This window comes from Aquarana catesbeiana, linkage group LG09, assembly GCF_042186555.1.
Source record: "Aquarana catesbeiana isolate 2022-GZ linkage group LG09, ASM4218655v1, whole genome shotgun sequence".
Lineage (NCBI taxonomy): Eukaryota > Metazoa > Chordata > Amphibia > Anura > Ranidae > Aquarana > Aquarana catesbeiana.
Window position 1 is genome coordinate 309,651,372 of NC_133332.1, and position 19,174 is coordinate 309,670,545.

Genomic DNA, 19,174 nt, shown 5'->3' on the forward strand with positions numbered 1-19,174 from the left:
CGGACGGAGGGTGCCCTTTTTTCTTCGGACTCTATTTGCTCCTTCTTCCGTCGTCTAGTCGTCCATCTGTAATTCTTTTTTTTTTTTTTTTTTTTTCCTTTTTTTAGTCGCGGCTCCTACAAACCCGGGTGAAAAAAGGGAAAGGGGGGGGGGAAAGGGAAGGTGATCCACGAACGAAATGGGTTCCCCTTCTTTTATAGTTCGCCTGCCCCCCTTTTTTTTTTTTTTTTCTTTTTTTTTTTTAAGTTGCTAGACTTGAGGGGGGGGGGCTCCTCCGCTTTGCCCCTCTCACACCCCCTCCTCTGCCCTCTTCTCTCTTTTTTTTTTTTCTCCCTTCCGTACAGGAGGGGGAAATGAAATGAAACAGAAATGGTAAAAAAATAAAAAAATAAAGGAGTGAAGGAGGGAGGAGGGGGGGGGGGGGAGGGCGGGGGGGAGGGGAGGGAGGAAGAGAAAAAAAAAAAAAAAAAAAAGGGTAAGCTTCAGCGCAAGAAGGAGGAGGAGGGATGTTCCATTATATCTGCTGCAGCAGGATCTGACTACTGCACATTGTGTAGAGGGAGGGATGAAGAAAAGGAGGGTGCGACAGAAGAGAGAGAGAGAGAGGAAGAGATGGAAGGAGGGTACCTATAGAAAGAAAGGAGGGAGTGAAGAGAGCAAAGCAAAAAAAAAATAAAAAGAAGGAGACAGGAAATATAGGAAAGGAGGGAGAGAAAGAGAGAGAGAGAGAGAGGAGAGCAGAATCTCTGGGCACATTGAAATTCTGACGTCATAGATGACATTATTAACCCTTTCTGAACAGCAATCCTTCCCTCTACCCTCCCCTTATAAAAGGAAGGATAACTCATTTTCTGGCTAGGATGCAGGAGGTGGAGGGGGGGGGGGGGGAGGATGCTGCGGAGAGGAGCTGTCCCAGGTGCTGAGCCTATTAGCGCACAGTCTGTACCGAGCTTCCAGCATCAGCACCACATCCATGTGCTGGCAGTGTGCATGGGCTTTCCTGCATGGGTTGGTGCTAGATCTACAAACACCCAAAAAAAAAAAAAAAATTATATATATATATATATATATATATAGTGCAAACATAAAAATAGCATCCCTGCTCTTCTCCTCTCCCCATCTGATGCCTGCTGTGCAATTCCTATGGCTTAAAGTGAAACGTCACTACGCATTGCAAATGATGTGAGAGGTGTGCAAAAAAAAATTTGAATTGCAATTGCTCAGGAGGGGATCGTGCAATGGTCTGCCCGTGTATTGGAGGGGAAATGGATCGTTTGAGATGCCGATTTCTGTGGGCAGTTCTGTTACCAGGGAAATAAGGGAAGCAGCCTGTGTTCTGTAAGAGCTGACTCCATGTTACATGGACATCCCAAATCCCCCCCCCCCCCCTTACCCCCGACTGTGTTCAGACCGTGACTATGGGGCCAGCAGAGCGAAAAGTGCTGTCAGACGGTGCTAATGGCCCTAGTGTGCAAAATGCAGGTCTAGGGGTGCTGTAGAAAACAACAGCACGGGGTTATAGGGTGAGATGGAATACAACTGGACAGGCTATAGAAGGATGCAGAAATGCACAGGCTTATAAAGCGAAACAGCACAGACTATAAAAGAATGTAGAAAAAAACAGCGCAGACTATAAAACAATGTAGAATAAAACAGCACAGACTATAAAAGAATGTAGAAAAAAACAGCACAGACTATAAAACAATGTAGAATAAAACAGCACAGACTATAAAACGATGTAGAATAAAACAGCACAGACTATAAAACAATGTAGAATAAAACAGCACAGACTATAAAACAATGTAGAATAAAACAGCACAGACTATAAAACAATGTACAATAAAACAGCACAGACTACGGAATGATAGGAACTAAAACGGCACAGCCTGTAGAATATTCAATGACATAATGTGGCGCCTGCGTTTACATGCACATGAACTTTAATGGCATCCCAGCATAGGTGTGCGCAGGGGGGGGGTGTGCCAGGTGTGCCTGGGCACACTCTAATCACGCCGCGTGTATTAACATTATCGTTTTGTTTGCCGGCAGGGAAATGGGAAAGATCTCCCTCTGACCGGCTCTGCCATAAAGGAGTGTGTGTGTATATACAGTATCTCACAAAAGTGAGTACACCCCTCACATTTTTGTAAATCTTTTCTTCTATCTTTTCATGTGACAACACTGAAGAAATGACACTTGTCTACAATGTAAAGTAGTGAGTGTACAGCTTGTATAACAGTGTAAATTTGCTGTCCCCTCAAAATAACTCAACACACAGCCATTAATGTCTAAACCGCTGGCAACAAAAGTGAGTACACCCCTAAGTGAAAATGTCCAAATTGGGCCAAATTAGCCATTTTTCCTCCCCGGTGTCATGTGACTTGTTAGTGCAACAAGGTCTCAGATGTGAATGGGGAGCAGGTGTGTTAAATTCGGTGTTATCGCTCTCACTCTCTCATACTGGTCACTGGAAGTTCAACATGGCACCTCATGGCAAAGACACACAGCCATTAATGTCTAAACCACTGGCAACAAAAGGTAGTATTCCCCTAAGTGAAAATGTCCAAATTGGGCCTAAAGTGTCAATATTTTGTGTAGCCACTATTATTTTCCAGCACGGCCTTAACCCTCTTGGGCATGGAGGTCACCAGAGCTTTACTGAAAATTCCTTTTAAAAATTCATTTTTCTCCGTTTCTGTTACAAAATTTTGCAAATCAGTCATTTTTCTTCATAAATTTTGGCCAAAATTTATACTGCTACATATCTGTGGTAAAAACAACCCAAATTGATGTATATTAATTGGTCTTTGTGAAAATGATAGAATAGTTCCTATTTTTGGAAAGTAGACATTCCAAGGTATTTAGTAAGAGGGATGGTGAGTTTTTTGAAGTTGTGATTTTTTTCCCACAATTCTTTGCAAAATCAAGATTTTTCTTTTCTTTTTTTCCCCCCACAAAATTGTCATATTATCAGGTTATTTCTCACACACAGCATATGCATACCACAAATTACACCCCAAAACACATTGTACTACTCCTCCTGAGTACGGTGATACCACATGTGAGACTTTTACACAGCGTGGCCACATACAGAGGCCCAACATGCACGGAGCACCTTCAGGCATCCTAGGAGCATAAATTACACATACAATTTCTTGACTACCTCTTACACTTTTGAATGCCCTGGAGCACCAGGACAATGGAAACACCCCAAAATGACCCCATTTTAGAAAGAAAACACCCCAACCTATAATCTGAGGCATAATGTGTCTTTTGAACATGTCATTTTTTTCTACAAGTTTTTGAAAAATGTGGAAAGAAAATAAAAACACATTTTTTTTTTACACAAAGTTGTCAATTTATACAATATTTCTAACACATAGCATGTACATACCAAAAATTACACCCCAAAATAGAACTCCTGATGAGTACGGCAATACCACATGTGTGAGACTTTTTCCACAGCCAGACCACATACAGAGGCCCAACATGCAGGGAGCACCGTCAGGTGTTCTAGGGGCATACATTTCAAATCTAATTTCACTACCTATTACACTTTTGTGAGGCACTGTAGTGGCATGGATGTGGCATGGATGAGAAACTGATATGGCATGGATGAGCATGAATGGGGATGGATGAGCCGTGGATTGGGATGGCTGAGTATGGTTGAGCCATAAATGTGGGTGACTCAGTATGGATGGGATGACTGAGCATGAATGAGTATGGCTAAGTACAGATGGGATGGCTGAGTACGGATGGGATAGCTGAGTACGGATGGGATGGCTGGGTCCGGATGAGTATGGCTGGGTACAGCTGAGTATGGCTGGGTACAGCTTGGTACGGCTGAGTACGGCTGAGTATGACTGAGTATGGCTTGGTACGGCTGAGTATGGCTGGGTACGGCTGAGTACAACTGGGTATAGCTGTGTATGGCTGGGTACAGCTGAGTATGGCTGGGTACGGCTGAGTATGGTTGGGTATGACTAAGTATGGCTGAGTATGGATGGATGAGTATTGCCAGAGATGGGATAGAGGAACCGGACATGGCGCCAGTTTGTTTACAAGCGATCGCTCAGGCATTTGATGGAGCGATCACGTGGTAAATGGCCGCTGTCACATTAGATGGTGGGGTCAGAATTTGTAAACAAACATGAAAGCATGGATCCATCCTGCCTTGTATCACCGGTTCAGGCTGGTGGTGGTGGTGTAATGGTGGGGGGGATATTTTCTTGGCACACTTTGGGCCCCTTAGTACCAATTGAGCATCATTTAAACCCCACGCCCTACCTGAGTATTGTTGCTGACCATGTCCATCCCTTTATGACTACAGTGTCCCCATCTTCTGATGGCTCCTTCCAGCAGGATAATGCACCATGTCACAAAGCTCCAATCATCTCACCACTGGACAATGAGGTCCCTGTACTCCAATGGCCTCCACACTCACCACATCTCATCCAATAGAGCACCTTTGGGATGTGGTGGATTGAGAGATTGGCATCATGGACGTGCTGCCGACAAATCTGCAGCAACTGTGTGATGTCATCATGTCACTATGGAGCAAAATCTCTGAGGAACGTTTCCAACACCTTGTTGTATCTATTCCACCAAGAATGAAGGCCAAAGGGGGTCCAACCTGTTACCAGCAAGGTGTACCTAATAAAGTGGCCGGTGAGTGTATATGAATTATTGATTAAATGTATGTCACTAGTATCAGGATATAAGGTTCTTCATTGTGGTACATACTGTATATCTAAGCAAGGGCCGCATTACAACATTGTATATTTATTGATATCTGTGGGGACACATGGAATCAATGTGAGCAACTGCTTGAATTTTATTGATATCTTCCCTCAATAATTTAAGGTGGTAGGGCATAGGTTCCCCCCCCCCCCCTCCTATTTTACAGCCGATAGAATGATGTTGAATAGAACAGTGCAGACTATACAGTTGTAAAGAAAGAAAACCAACACAGACTATAAAATTCTGCAGAATAATACAGAACAGACTATATATGATAGGGAATAAAACAGCACAAGACTTTAGATCGATATAGAATAAAACAGCACAGACTACAGCGTGAATACGGAACAAAAAAAAAGCACATACTATAGAGTGATATGAAATAAAACAGCACAGACTACGGAAAAGTATAGGATAAAACAGCACAGGCTTTACTGTATTGTAGAATAAAACAGCACAGGCTATAGTTTATTGTAAAATAAAACAGCACAGACTATAACATGCCATAGAATAAAACAGAACTGACTGTAGACTGATATAGAATAAAGCAGCATACACTGTGGAATTTCATAGAATAAAAAAAACACAGATTGTATAAATATAAATAATAAAATAGCACAGACTTTAGACTTATATGGAATAAAACAGCACAGTCAATTAAATTATATAGAATAAAACAGCATAGACTGTAACATTTTATATTATAAAAAACTGTACAGACTGCAAAGCTTCATTAAATTAAAAAAAGCACATTTTATAAAATGATATAGAATAAAACAGCACAGTCTGTATCATTCTATAGAATCAAACAGCATAGCCTATAAAATTAATTGGAATAAAACAGCACAGGCTGCAGAAATCCGTAGAATACACCAGCACGGGCATGCTGGGCAATGTTACTGGGCTAATCCATGCCTAGGCACAGCACAGGCGGTGTTCTTAACATGTGCACCTTGCCCATGCCGCTTCCCATCTCTGCCAAATGGGTTTGCTGGTATTTCCCTATTAATGGAATAAAACAGCACAATCAATACACTTATATAGAATAAAGCGGCATAGACTGTAAAACTCTACGTTATAAAACAGCACAGACTATAAACTTTAATAGAATCAAACAGCACAGTTTATACAATTATATAGAATAAAACAAGACAGTCTCTAGCATTTTATAGAATCAAACAGCATAGACTGTAAAATTATTTGGAATAAAGCAGCACGAACTGTAGAATTTTATAGAATCAAACAGCATGGACTGCAGAATTTTATAGAATCAGACAGCACAGACTGTAGAATTCCACAGAATAAAACAGCACAGACTACATTCATTTTATAAATATCAAATGGCACATAGTTCAGAATTCCATTGAATAAAATAGCACAGGCTGTATAATTTTAAAGAATCAAACAGCACAGGCTGCAGCATTTTATAGAATCAAACAGCACAGACTGTAGAATCCCATAGAATAAAGCAGCACAGACTGTGGAATCCCATAGCATTTTATAGAATCAAACACCACAGGCTGCAGAATTTTATACAATCAAAAAGCACAGGCTGTAGAATTCCACAGAATAAAACAGCACAGACTACATTATTTTATAAATATCAAACAGCACATAGTGCAGAATTCAATAGAATAAAACAGCACAGGCGGTAGAATTTTATAGAATCAAACAGCACAGACTGCAGCATTTTATAGAATCAAACAGCACAGACTGGAGCATTTTATAGAATCAAACAGCACAGACTGCAGAATTTTATAGAATCAAACAACACAGATTACAGCATTGTGTAAAATCAAACCGCACAGGCTGAAGAATTACATAGCACAGGCTGCAGAATTGTATACAATCAAACAGCACAGGCTGCAGAATTTTATAGAATCAAACAGCACAGACTGTAGAATCCCATGGAATAAAGCAGCACAGACTGTGGAATCCCATAGAATAAAGCAGCACAGACTGTGGAATCCCATAGAATAAAGCAGAACAGACTGTAGAATTCCATAGAATAAAACAGCACAGACTGCAAAATATAGAATATAAGCAGCGCAGACTGTAGAATTCCATGGAATAAAGCAGCAGAGGGTGCGGAATTTTACAAAATCAAACAGCACAGACTGTAGAATTCCACAGAACAAAACAACACAGACTACATTATTTTATAGATATCAAACAGCACATTCCATAGAATAAAACAGAACAGGCTATAGAATTTTATAGAGTCAAACAGCACAGACTGCAAAATATAGAATATAAGCAGCGCAGACTGTAGAATTCCATGGAATAAAGCAGCAGAGGGTGCGGAATTTTACAGAATCAAACAGCACAGACTGTAGAATTCCACAGAACAAAACAACACAGACTACATTGTTTTATAGATATCAAACAGCACATTCCATAGAATAAAACAGAACAGGCTATAGAATTTTATAGAGTCAAACAGCACAGACTGCAGAATTTTATAGAATCAAACAGCACAGACTGCAGAATTTTATAGAATTACAGCATTTTGTAGAATCAAACCGCACAGACTGAAGAGTTCCATAGAGTAAAACAGCACAGGCTGCAGAATTGTATACAATCAAACAGCACAGACTGTGGAATCCCATAGAATAAAACAGCACAGACTGTGGAATTCCATAGAACAAAACAGCACAGACTGTAGAATTCCATAGAATAAAACAGCACAGGCTGTAGAATTCCATAGAATAAAGCCTGCTCCTTGCCTAGGCACAGCACAGGCGATGCCTCTCAGCGTGCGCACCTTGCCCATGACGCTTCCCATCCCTTCCATGTGAATTTGCTGGCATCTCCCTTTTTTTATCTGATGGGATCCCCCCCCCCCCCCGTTCTCAGATCTAAAAATAGGTAACCCCTCCCCCTCCTCCCCTTCATCAAACTACAGGATTGGAATCAGCCATGGCAACTGACAGCGTGCTATTTTTATTTTCTTATGTACAGTGTGAAGGATGCACGCCATCATCATCATCATCATTTGCCATTTGTGTTTTCTTGCTTGTCTCTGATGATTTTCTGCTGTTGACACCTTCAGTGTGGGCTCCATCCCCCCCCCCAACCCCCCATAGATCACAGCGTTCTGCTTATATAACCCATTGCATATTTTGCACACATCTCTCCATACTCATAAGCTGAGCAGCTTTTGCAGCTTATTTGCTGATGGTAATCTTTATTGGAGCTTCTTTGGCTACACTTGCTGTGATGCAGCTTTGCACACATCAACGCCGGGCCTGCAGCCATTTTTCTGCCGATTCTCTGATGTGCATGGCCATGGATCATGCTTACATTTTTATGGCTTGCATGATCTTGATACATTGTAGCAAAAGATGTGAGACAACAAAAAAAAAAAAAAAAACATTGTTACATTGTAGCAGTTTACTTCTCCATTCACTCATTCCAGGTTCTGTTTTTTTTTTTTTTCAGGTTCCCAAGTACCCTCTCTCCTTGCAAACCCCCCCCCCCTTTGGTTTTACACACACAGGAACATCCCCTCACGATGCCCAGGGAAAAAATAAGAGCGGTTGCCGTGGTGATGATGGATGCTGCAGTCCTTGCAGCCGTGACGACCGGAGGATGCTACTATTGGACAACCTTACATGGAAACCTAAAGATATCTTTTCCTTCTCCGTCTCTCATTCTCCATTCTCCCCCCCCCCTTTTTTTTTTTATTGCGCTGATTTTTAGCAGACACAAATGACATAAAAATCAAAAAATCTATGTGAAGTCTCCAGGAATGCTTTGCTTATAGAATTAAATTCTTCTTTAGGGCTCATTCACACCACAACACATGCTTTAACGCATGTGCGTTGCATTTTTTGTAATGTGTTGCAATGCATTGGTGTGCATTTTACATGCATTGCGGGTTTTTTTTTTTCCCTTACTTGCTTTGATTTGCCTTGCAGTGCATTGTGTTTATGCACTTTTGCATATATTTGAGCGCATTGCATTGCACGGTGCTGAAAAAGGTCGCGAAAAAAAAAGGGGGAGGGGGTGGTGATCGTTGACTTCATTAGTGTTGTTCAAGTAGATCTCCATCTCCATCTATAACCCTGATATAGAGGAATCGATCCCCTCCATTTTCCTCCTGCAGCTGCTGAACACGGAGGGGATTCTCTACATGCCAATCAGGCTCCTGTGTATTCCCCTGCCGCCCCCCCCCCCCATCCCTACAGCACTGCTGGGTTCCCCCTTTCCTGCTGGCTGCTGCGGGCGTCGCTTTCCGAATGGAGAGTGCAGAAGGGGCCGGTAAATGTTTTTTTTTTTTTTGTTTAGCAAAAAAAAATAAAAAACCCCAGTGGTGATTAAATGCTACCAAAAGGAAGCTCTGTTTGTGTCAAAAAAATACTAAAATTGTCATATGGGTACAGTATTGCATGACCGCGCAATCGTCATTCAAAGTGCAACAGCGCTGAAAGCTGAAAATTGGCCTGGGCATGAAGGGGGTGAACATCCCCAGTAGGCAAGTGGTTAACGCCGAGCGGCTGCATACAGTATCTCACATAAGTGAGTACACCCCTCACATTTTTGTGAATATTTTATTCTATCTTTTCATGTGACAACACTGAAGAAATGACACTTTGCTACAATGTAAAGCAGTGAGTGTACAGCTTGTATAACAGTGTAAATTTGATGTCCCCTCAAAATAACTCAACACACAGCCATTAATGTCTAAACTCCTGGCAACAAAAGTGAGTACACCCCTAAGTGAAAATGTCCAAATTGGGCCCAAAGTGTCAATATTTTGTGTGGCCACCATTATTTTCCAGCACTGCCTTAACCCTCTTGGGCATGGAGGTCACCAGAGCTTCACAGGTTGTCACTGGAGTCCTCTTCCACTCCTCCATGACGACATCACAGAGCTGGTGGATGTTAGAGACCTTGCGCTCCTCCACCTTCCATTTGAGGATGCCCCACAGATGATCAATAGGGTTTAGGTCTGGAGACGTGCTTGGCCAGTCCATCACCTTTACCCTCAGCTACTTTAGCAAGGCAGTGGTCGTCTTGGAGGTGTGTTTGGAGTCGTTATGTTGGAATACTGCCCTGCGGCCCAGTCTCTGAAGGGAGGGGATCATGCTCTGCTTCAGTATGTCACAGTACATGTTGGCATTCATGGTTCCCTCACTGAACTGTAGTTCCCCAGTGCCGGCAGCCCTCATGCAGCCCCAGACCATGACACTCCCACCACCATGCTTGACTGTAGACAAGACACATTTGTCTTTGTCCTCCTCACCTGGTTGCCACCACACACGCTTGTCACCATCTGAACCAAATAAGTTTATCTTGGTCTCATCAGACCACAGGACATGGTTCCAGTAATCCATGTCCTTAGTCTGCTTGTCTTCAGCAAATTGTTTGCAGGCTTTCTTATGCATCATCTTTAGAAGAGACTTCCTTCTGGGACGACAGCCATGCAGACCAATTTGATGCAGTGTGCGGCGTATGGTCTGAGCACTGACAGGCTGACCCCCCCACCCCTTCAACCTCTGCAGCAATGCTGGCAGCACTCATATGTCTATTTCCCAAAGACAACCTGTGGATATGACTCTGAGCACGTGCACTCAACTTCTTTGGTTGACCATGGAGATGACTATTCTTAGTGGAACCTGTCCTGTTAAACCGCTGTATGGTCTTGGCCATCATGCTGCAGCTCAGTTTCAGGGTCTTGGCAATCTTCTTATAGCCTAGGCCATCTTTAAGTAGAACAACAATTCTATTTTTTAGATCCTCAGAGAGTTCTTTGCCATGAGGTGCCATGTTGAACTTCCAGTGACCAGTATGAGAGAGTGAGAGCGATAACACCGAATTTAACACACCTGCTCCCCATTCACATCTGAGACCTTGTTGCACTAACAATTCACATGACACCGGGGAGGAAAAATGGCTAATTTGGCCCAATTTGGACATTTTCACTTAGGGGTGTACTCACTTTTGTTGCCAGCGGTTTAGACATTAATGGCTGTGTGTTGAGTTATTTTGAGGGGACAGCAAATTTACACTGTTATACAAGCTGTACACTCACTACTTTACATTGTAGAATAAAATAATTACAAAAATGTGAGGGGTGTCCTCACTTTTGTGAGATACTGTACTATTAGGTCCTGGTAAAACAATTTACCGTGCTGAGAGTGCACTCCCTGCGCGCTCCCAGCACGGTAGCCGGGAGGGATCACTATTCTCCCGATGCATACTTGCAATTGGGAGCTTTCAAAGGGGCACACACATTTTTTAAAACAAATGGGCACAAGCATTTTTTTACACAAAGGGGCCACAAACATTTTTTTTTAAACACAAAGGGGGCACAAGCAATTTCTTTACACAAAGGTGGGGCAGATTTTAAGTTTAACCCCCCCTGATCCCATCCGGGCTTAATCCACCACCCCATCCCATGCTAGCTCCATCCACCACCCCGATCCCATCCTGGCTCCATCCAACACCCAGATCCCATCCCATCCCGGTTCCATCCACCACCCCGATCCCATCCTGGCTCCATCCACCACCCAGATCCCATCCCATCCCGGTTCCATCCACCACCCTGATCCCATCCTGGCTCCATCCAATCCCTTGATCCCATCCCGGCTCCATCCATTCCCCCAATCCCATCCCGGCTCCATCCCATCTCGGCTCCATCCATTCCCCCGATCCCATCCCGGCTCCATCCATCCCCCCCAATCCCATTCCATCCTGGTTTCATCCATCACCCTGATCCCATCCTGGCTCCTTCCATCCCCCTGATCCCATCCTGGCTCCATCCATCTCCCAATCCCATCCCAGCTCCATCCATTCCCCTGATCGCATCCTGGCTCCATCCATCCCCCCGATCCCATTCCAACCCTATCCACCACCCCGATCCCATCTCATTCCTGTTTCATCCATCACCCTGATCACACCCTGGCTCCTTCCATTCCCCTGATCCCATACCGGCTCCATCCATCCCCACGATCCCGTCCCGGCTCCATCCATTCCCCCAATCCCATCCCAGCTCCATCCATCACCCTGACTCCATTCCGGCTCCATCCATTCCCCCGATCCCATTCCGGCCCTATCCACCACAGCGATCCTATCCCGGCTCCATCCACCCCCCCCAATCCCATCCTGGCTCCATCCATTGTGGCAGGTTAAGGGGGAGAGCCGCACTAGCCTGCTTAGTCCCGGGGGAGGTGACACCATGTTTCACCGCACCAGGTGACACCAACCTTAGTGACACCACTGCCTGCCTCTCCAAAAATCTGGGGTACACCAGCAATCTTCTGAGTAGCACGGGGCCCCACTGCTACAATATGTATATATATACATATATATATATATATATATATATATAGTTCATAGGGTGAGGTGCACTGAACGGTCTCCGATGCTAGCAATCTAGTCCTTCCCACAGACCATAATGTAGAAATACGAAATACCAGCTGTATCTGGAATTTGATGTAATCTTTTTTCATCATGAATAAAGTTTTATTATGCAGCAATCTCTCTCTCTCTCTCTCTCTCTCTCTCTCTCTCTCTCTCTCTCTCTCTCTCTCTCTCATAATTTTAGAGTGCGTACATCATTCATTGTTGATTGCAAAAATTAACAAATTTTTCCCTATTTGACGAAGTACTATTGTGTTTACACATATTTGACTGTTCTAATCATGAAAATTAAAAAAAAAAAGGGATGATAAGAAAGGTGCAGAATTTTCTGTGACTTTTCTTGTTGCTGATTCTATACCTTTCAGCGGGGGAGTTGAATCTATTTTTAATACGTGCTCTGTGCGACAATCTATTTTTAATACATTCTCTGTGTGACAATCTATTTTTAATTCATGCTCTAACAAGTGAAGTTTTTGACCATTTTTAAATTTTTTTTTTTATTTCCGCTACATGTGAGGCATTGGTGCTGGCTACAGCGCTTTTTTTTTGGTGATTGTATTTTATATTGGCTGTATTTTAATGCTTTTTAGTAAAGTTGGAGTCATACTATGTGAGTGATTGTCTCATGAGCTTGCTTACAGGGTGAGAGATTGGATATATCTAGAAGGAAGAATATATAGAAGGAAAGGAGACAAGATGATTGATATTTCATATATGCCATCGGTGGCAGACTTACATAGTTGATCTGGTTGAAAAAAGACACAAGTCCATCCAGTTCAACCAACAGACTGATACTTTAAGTCTGGTATGAATTTTAAGGGAGAACCCCATTCCAAAAAAAAGAGTTCCCTCAAAATCTATACCAGACCCTTATCTGAGCATGGAGCCTAAAAGGGCAAAACATGGGGTGGAGGGTAGATAAGGGTGTACCCCCCACCTTCTTAAACATACACTATGTTACCAAAAGTATTGGGTCACTTGCCTTTATATTACACGCACATGAACTTTAATGACGTCTTAGTCCGTAGGGTTCAATATTGAGTTGGCTCCACCCTTTGCAGCTATAACAGTCTCAATTCTTCTGGCAAGGCTGTCCACAAGGTTTAGGAGTGTGTCTATGGGAATGTTTGACCATTCTTCCAGAAGAGCATTTGTGAGGTCAGGCACTGATGTTGGACAAGAAGGCCTGGCTCACAGTCTCCGCTCTAATTCATCCCAAAGGTGTTCTATCAGGTCAGAGGTCAGGACTGCACAGGCCAGTCAAGTCCCTCCACCCCAAACTAGCTCATCCATGTCTTTATGGACCTTGCTTTGTGCACTGGTCCAAATCATTTGGTGGAGGGGGGATTATGTTGTGGGGGTTTTTCAGGGGTTGGTCTTAGCCCCTTAGTTCCAGTAAAGGGAACTCTTAAGGTGTCAGCATACCAAGACGTTTTGGACAATTTCATGCTCCCAACTTTGTGGGAACAGTTTGGGGATGGCCGCTTCCTCTGTTCTAACATGACTGCGCACCAGTGCTTAAATCAAGGTCCATAAAGACATGGATGAGCGAGTTTGGGGTGGAGGAACTTGACTGGCCTGCACAGAGTCCTGACCTCAATCTGATAGAACACCTTTGGGATGAATTAGAGTGGAGACTGCGAGCCAGGCCTTCTGGTCCACATCGGCGCCTGACCCCACAAATGCGCTTCTGGAAGAATGGTCAAGCATTCCCATAGACACACTCCTAAACCGTGTGGACAGCCTTCCGAGAAGAGTTGAAGCTGTTATAGCTGCAAAGGGTGGGCCAACTCAATATTGAATCCTACGGACTAATGCCGCATACACACACGCGGAATTTCCGACAGAAAGAGTCCAATGGAAGCTTTTCATCGTATATTCCGACCGTGTGTGTGCCCCATCGGACTTCTCCCATCGAAAATTCAGACGGACTTAGATAGAGAACATGTTCTATATTTTTCTGACGGAACAAATTACTATCGGGAAACCCGCTCGTCTGTATGCTGTTCGCACCAAAAACGACGCATGCTCTGAAGCAAGTACGAGGCAGAAGCTATTGGCTACTGACTATTGAACTTCCATTGTCTAGTACATGTTGTACGTCACCGCTATCTGGACGGTTGGAATTTGGTGTGACCGTGTGTATGCAAGACAGCTTGAGCGGAATTTCGTCGGAACTTCCTCGGAAAAACCTTCAGAGTTTATTCCGATGGCAAAACCCGGTCGTGTGTACAGGGCATAAGACTGGGATACCATTAAAATTCATGTGCGTGTAAGGGCAGGCGTCCTTATACTTTTGGTAATATAGTGTATCAGGCTGCATGCCCTCAACATGGGATTTTACATTGCCAGGGAGGATAGCACCTAGCAAAGCATCTTGTTCCCATGTTAATGAGGACAAGGGCCTCTTCCCCACAACCCTGGCCCTGTGGCTGTGGGGGGTCTGCAGATAAAGGCAGTTAATCGGAATCTGGACGTCCCTTTTAAATAAGGGGACCACCAGATATCTGCCCCTTTTTGTGAACGAGTATTAAGTAGCCCCTCCTTATTCACAAAAAAATGTAAGGTAAGCAAACGCATAGACATGCTATGACAAGCCCTTTATTTACAAAAAGCCCTATAATGTAAATCCATCATCAGTCACAAAGCCCAGCAATGTACCCCCTCATTAATCATAAAGGACACCCATTGAGCCATTGAAAGAAAAAAAAAAAACACAGATCGTCAACGCGATCTGCTTATGACAGTTGCTCGCCACGAATGACAGCTTCCTAGCTGACAGGTGAATGTAAACAAAGGGAAAGGTCTCCTGGATGATGTCATTGACCAAATATGGTCATGTCCATATTTAGTCAGTGAGGTCCCTAGAGAGATGCTGTGCCTTTTGTTTATATTCACGTGTCAGGTAGGAAGCTGTCATTGGTGGTGAGCGGTCTTCGGAAATGTCATGGCGAGTTTTTTTTCTTTTGACACGTCAGCATCCATCTATCTATCTATCTATCTATCTATCTATCTATCTATCTATCTATCTATCTATCTATCTATCTATCTATCTATCTATCTATCTATCTACTGTATCTATCTATGGCTTCCGCTTTCACACACCCATTATATTCTGCCATCCTAAGCTTGACCAGCACTAAAAATAAACTATAGTTCATATTTAAATCATAAATCACAGCAAAGAAGCTAGAATGTATCTCTTAGTTAAAGCGTTACTAACCCCACAACAGTAAAATCAGTCTGTATATGCAGTAAAGCATGCTTGTTATACTCACTGTGGATCCTAAAGGGGTTAATCCTCCACATAATGTGAAAAGGCTGTTTGATCCTGTCTTCCCTGATCCTCCCCTTTTTCCACTGTCCACAACCCATCTTCTAAAAGAACAGAGCCTTGGGGGCACTCTGCACATGCTCAGTTTGGTGTGTATTGCCAGAGAATAATTTTTTTCTCGGGATAGTGCTTGTGATCAGCACAGGGCCAAATAGCACTGTCCAGACAGAGGGTCAAGGGGCCTGCAGCCTCATAGGACAGTCAGGGGAGAATTAATGCTTCTCTTACAAGCTTTACCCAGTGCTCTGCTGAACACTGATAGACGCTCATAAGTCGGGGGCACCGGAGTTGCCTCCTCCTCATTGGACAGCCTGAGAAGGAAAGGGGACTTCCAGCCGCGAGAAGCTTCGTGTCTTCCCCTGTAAAGGAGGGCAGATGGTGGATCCCGGCATCCCAGGCAATGGAAGCAGGGGGTGCTCTACAGCTCGGAGTGTCTGCATGAGGACCCCCTCCCTGGGGAGCTGGCACTCCTCACTGCCCCATGACTGACACACATGGGTAGTAGGCCTCCGCCTGCACTGCACCCTTCTGCCTGGGACTGTTCCCTGTCTATTTACTACCCTAGCCTGTCCATTTACTACCCCAGCCTGACCATTTACTACCCCAGCCTGTCCATTTACTACCCCAGTCTGTCCATTTACTACCCCAGCCTGTCCATTTACTACCCTAGCCTGTCCATTTATTACCCTAGCCTGTCCATTTACTACCCTAGCCTGCCCATTTACTACCCTAGCCTGCCCATTTATTTCCTTAGCCTGTTCCTATACTACCCTAGCCTGTCCCTATACTACCCTAGCATGTCTGTATACTAGCCTAGCCTGTCTATATACTGCCCTAGATTGTCCATATACTACCCTAGCCTGTCTATATACCACCCTAGCCTGTCTGTATACTACCCCAGCCTGTCTATATACTACCCTAGCCTGTCCATATACTACCCAAGCCTGTCCATATACTACCCTAGCCTGTCCATTTACTACCCTTAGCCTGTCCCTATACTACCCTAGCCTGTCCGTATACTACCCTAGCATGTCTGTATACTACCCCAGCCTGTCTATATACTACCCTAGCCTGTCCATATACTACCCAAGCCTGTCCATATACTACCCTAGCCTGTCCATTTACTACCCTTAGCCTGTCCCTATACTACCCTAGCCTGTCCGTATACTACCCTAGCATGTCTGTATACTACCCCAGCCGGTCTATATACTACCCTAGCCTGTCCATATACTACCCAAGCCTGTCCATATACTACCCTAGCCTGTCCATTTACTACCCTTAGCCTGTCCCTATACTACCCTAGCCTGTCCATATACTACCCTAGCATGTCTGTATACTACCCTAGCATGTCTGTATACTACCCTAGCCTGTCTATATACTGCCCTTTGTCCATATACTACCCTAGCCTGTCTATATACTACCCTAGATTGTCCATATACTACCCTAGCCTGTCCATATACTACCCTAGCCTGTCCATATACTACCCTAGCCTGTCCATTTACTACCCTTAGCCTGTCCCTATACTACCCTAGCCTGTCCGTATACTACCCTTTACCCCAGCCTGTCTATATACTACCCTAGCCTGTCCATATACTACCCAAGCCTGTCCATATACTACCCTAGCCTGTCTATTTACTACCCTTAGCCTGTCCATTTACTACCCTTAGCCTGTCCCTATACTACCCTAGCCTGTCCGTATACTACCCTAGCATGTCTGTATACTACCCCAGCCTGTCTATATACTACCCTAGCCTGTCCATATACTACCCAAGCCTGTCCATATACTACCCTAGCCTGTCCATATACTACCCTAGCCTGTCCATTTACTACCCTTAACCTGTCCCTATACTACCCTAGCCTGTCCTTATACTACCCTAGCCTATCCATATACTACCCTAGCATGTCTGTATACTACTCTAGCCTGTCTATATACTGCCCTAGATTGTCCATATACTACCCTAGCCTGTCTATATACTACCCTAGATTGTCCATATACTACCCTAGCCTGTCCATATACTACCCTAGCCTGTCTGTATACTACCCTAGCCTGTCCATATACTACCCTAGCCTGTCCATATACTACCCTAGCCTGTCCATTTACTACCCTTAGCCTGTCCCTATACTACCCTAGCCTGTCCGTATACTAACCTATCATGTCTGTATACTACCCTAGCCTGTCTATATACTGCCCTAGATTGTCCATATACTACCCTAGCCTGTCCATATACTACCCTAGCCTGTCTGTATACTACCCTAGATTATCCATATACTACCCTAGCCTGTCCATATACTACCCTAGCCTGTCTATATACTACCCTAGCCTGTCTATTTACTACCCTAGCCCCTCTATATACTACCCTATATTGTCCATATACTACCCTAGCCTGTCTATACACTACCCTAGCCTGTCCATATACCTGCGGACCATGGCTGGCGTGAGGAAGCGAGCTGGTGCCTCCACTATTTGTCTTCAGGCCAGGTCCAGAGGCGCAGGTGCGGGCCTGCAGACCACGGCTGAAGAAATAGGTGAAGAGTCGCTGCGAAAATCCCCACCCCCCGCCACCTCCAGCGTATACATGGGCAGGGCAAAGGGTGGGGTCAGGGGTGGAGCCAAGGGGGGGCGGCAAAATGAGGTTTCACCTAGGGTGTCGAAAATTCTTGCACAAGCCCTGGATAGAAGTCACAAGACTGCTCTAACTACTGATGAGAAAAGGTATTTAGCAGTTTATATTTACTTAAAAAAAAAAATTGCATTTCCATGTTCTGTGTACTGTGGGAGACCAGATATAGTGACTGCAGGCTCCTGGGTTTAGTAACACTTTACGTTTACACTAGCTTCAAAAAACAGGCATGAACATTCTTGAAGCTCCACGACAAAATAGTGTGCATTGCAGAGCTCAGTGTTGTTCACACGCATTGCGTTACTGTCGCGTTGCGCCGCGTTGCGTCACATCAGAATTGACCTGACATGCGTTGTTTAAAAAAAAAAAAGACTTTTGCTGCTCCCCAATATCTTACATTGATGTCAATGTAAACGCGCTGGAAACGCACTACAAAACACATCACAAACGCCCCTGTGGCGTTTACAGCGGGTTTGAGATGCGTTTAGAAAGCATTACTAGGTGAGATGATAATGCAAAAATCCATACAATAAAAAAAAAAAAAAAAAAACACAGAGGGGGACTTCTGGCAAGCTTCTTTTTTTTTTTTTTAACGCGGCACAAATGTATTAACATTTTCTGGGCGTCTAAATGAGCCCTTACTGAGACCATTTCAGGAGGCAACCAGACCTGTGACTAGGGACAGCTTGCAGCGTGGATGAACTCATCCCACTCATCTTTATATTATCGCTCTTTCAAAAGACAACAAAGAAGAAGGCTGATTTCAATGCCATGTTGCTTTCTGTCGGGGACATAACCGCTAATCATAGGACCCTATAATGAAATGTTAATAGGACCTCTGCATGCAACCCCCCTTCCCTCTTAGTGATCCGCTGACATTTAGAATCAGACTGGGAATATTAGCTACCTGTGCATAGAGCGGTTTAAAAAAATGTGCCCTTGTTCCTCCCTGCTTAGTATTGTAACAGAAGCCCTTGTTTATAAATGAGGGCAATCTTCCTCCAATCCAGAGAAAGGGTGCCGGTTGAAAAAAGGCTCTTTGAAGCAACACTGAGACCTGATATTTGATCATGTAAAAGCGTAGGCATGTGCAATTCGTTTCGTTCCGAAT

General features: G+C 44.0%; 1 protein-coding gene across 3 annotated transcripts in view; it reads left to right on the plus strand.

Moving 5' to 3' along the window:
• Window positions 1-19,174, plus strand: part of TMEM35A (transmembrane protein 35A) — a 269,462-nt gene that overhangs the window by 224,878 nt on the left and 25,410 nt on the right. The gene's annotated exons all lie outside the window — the stretch shown is intronic.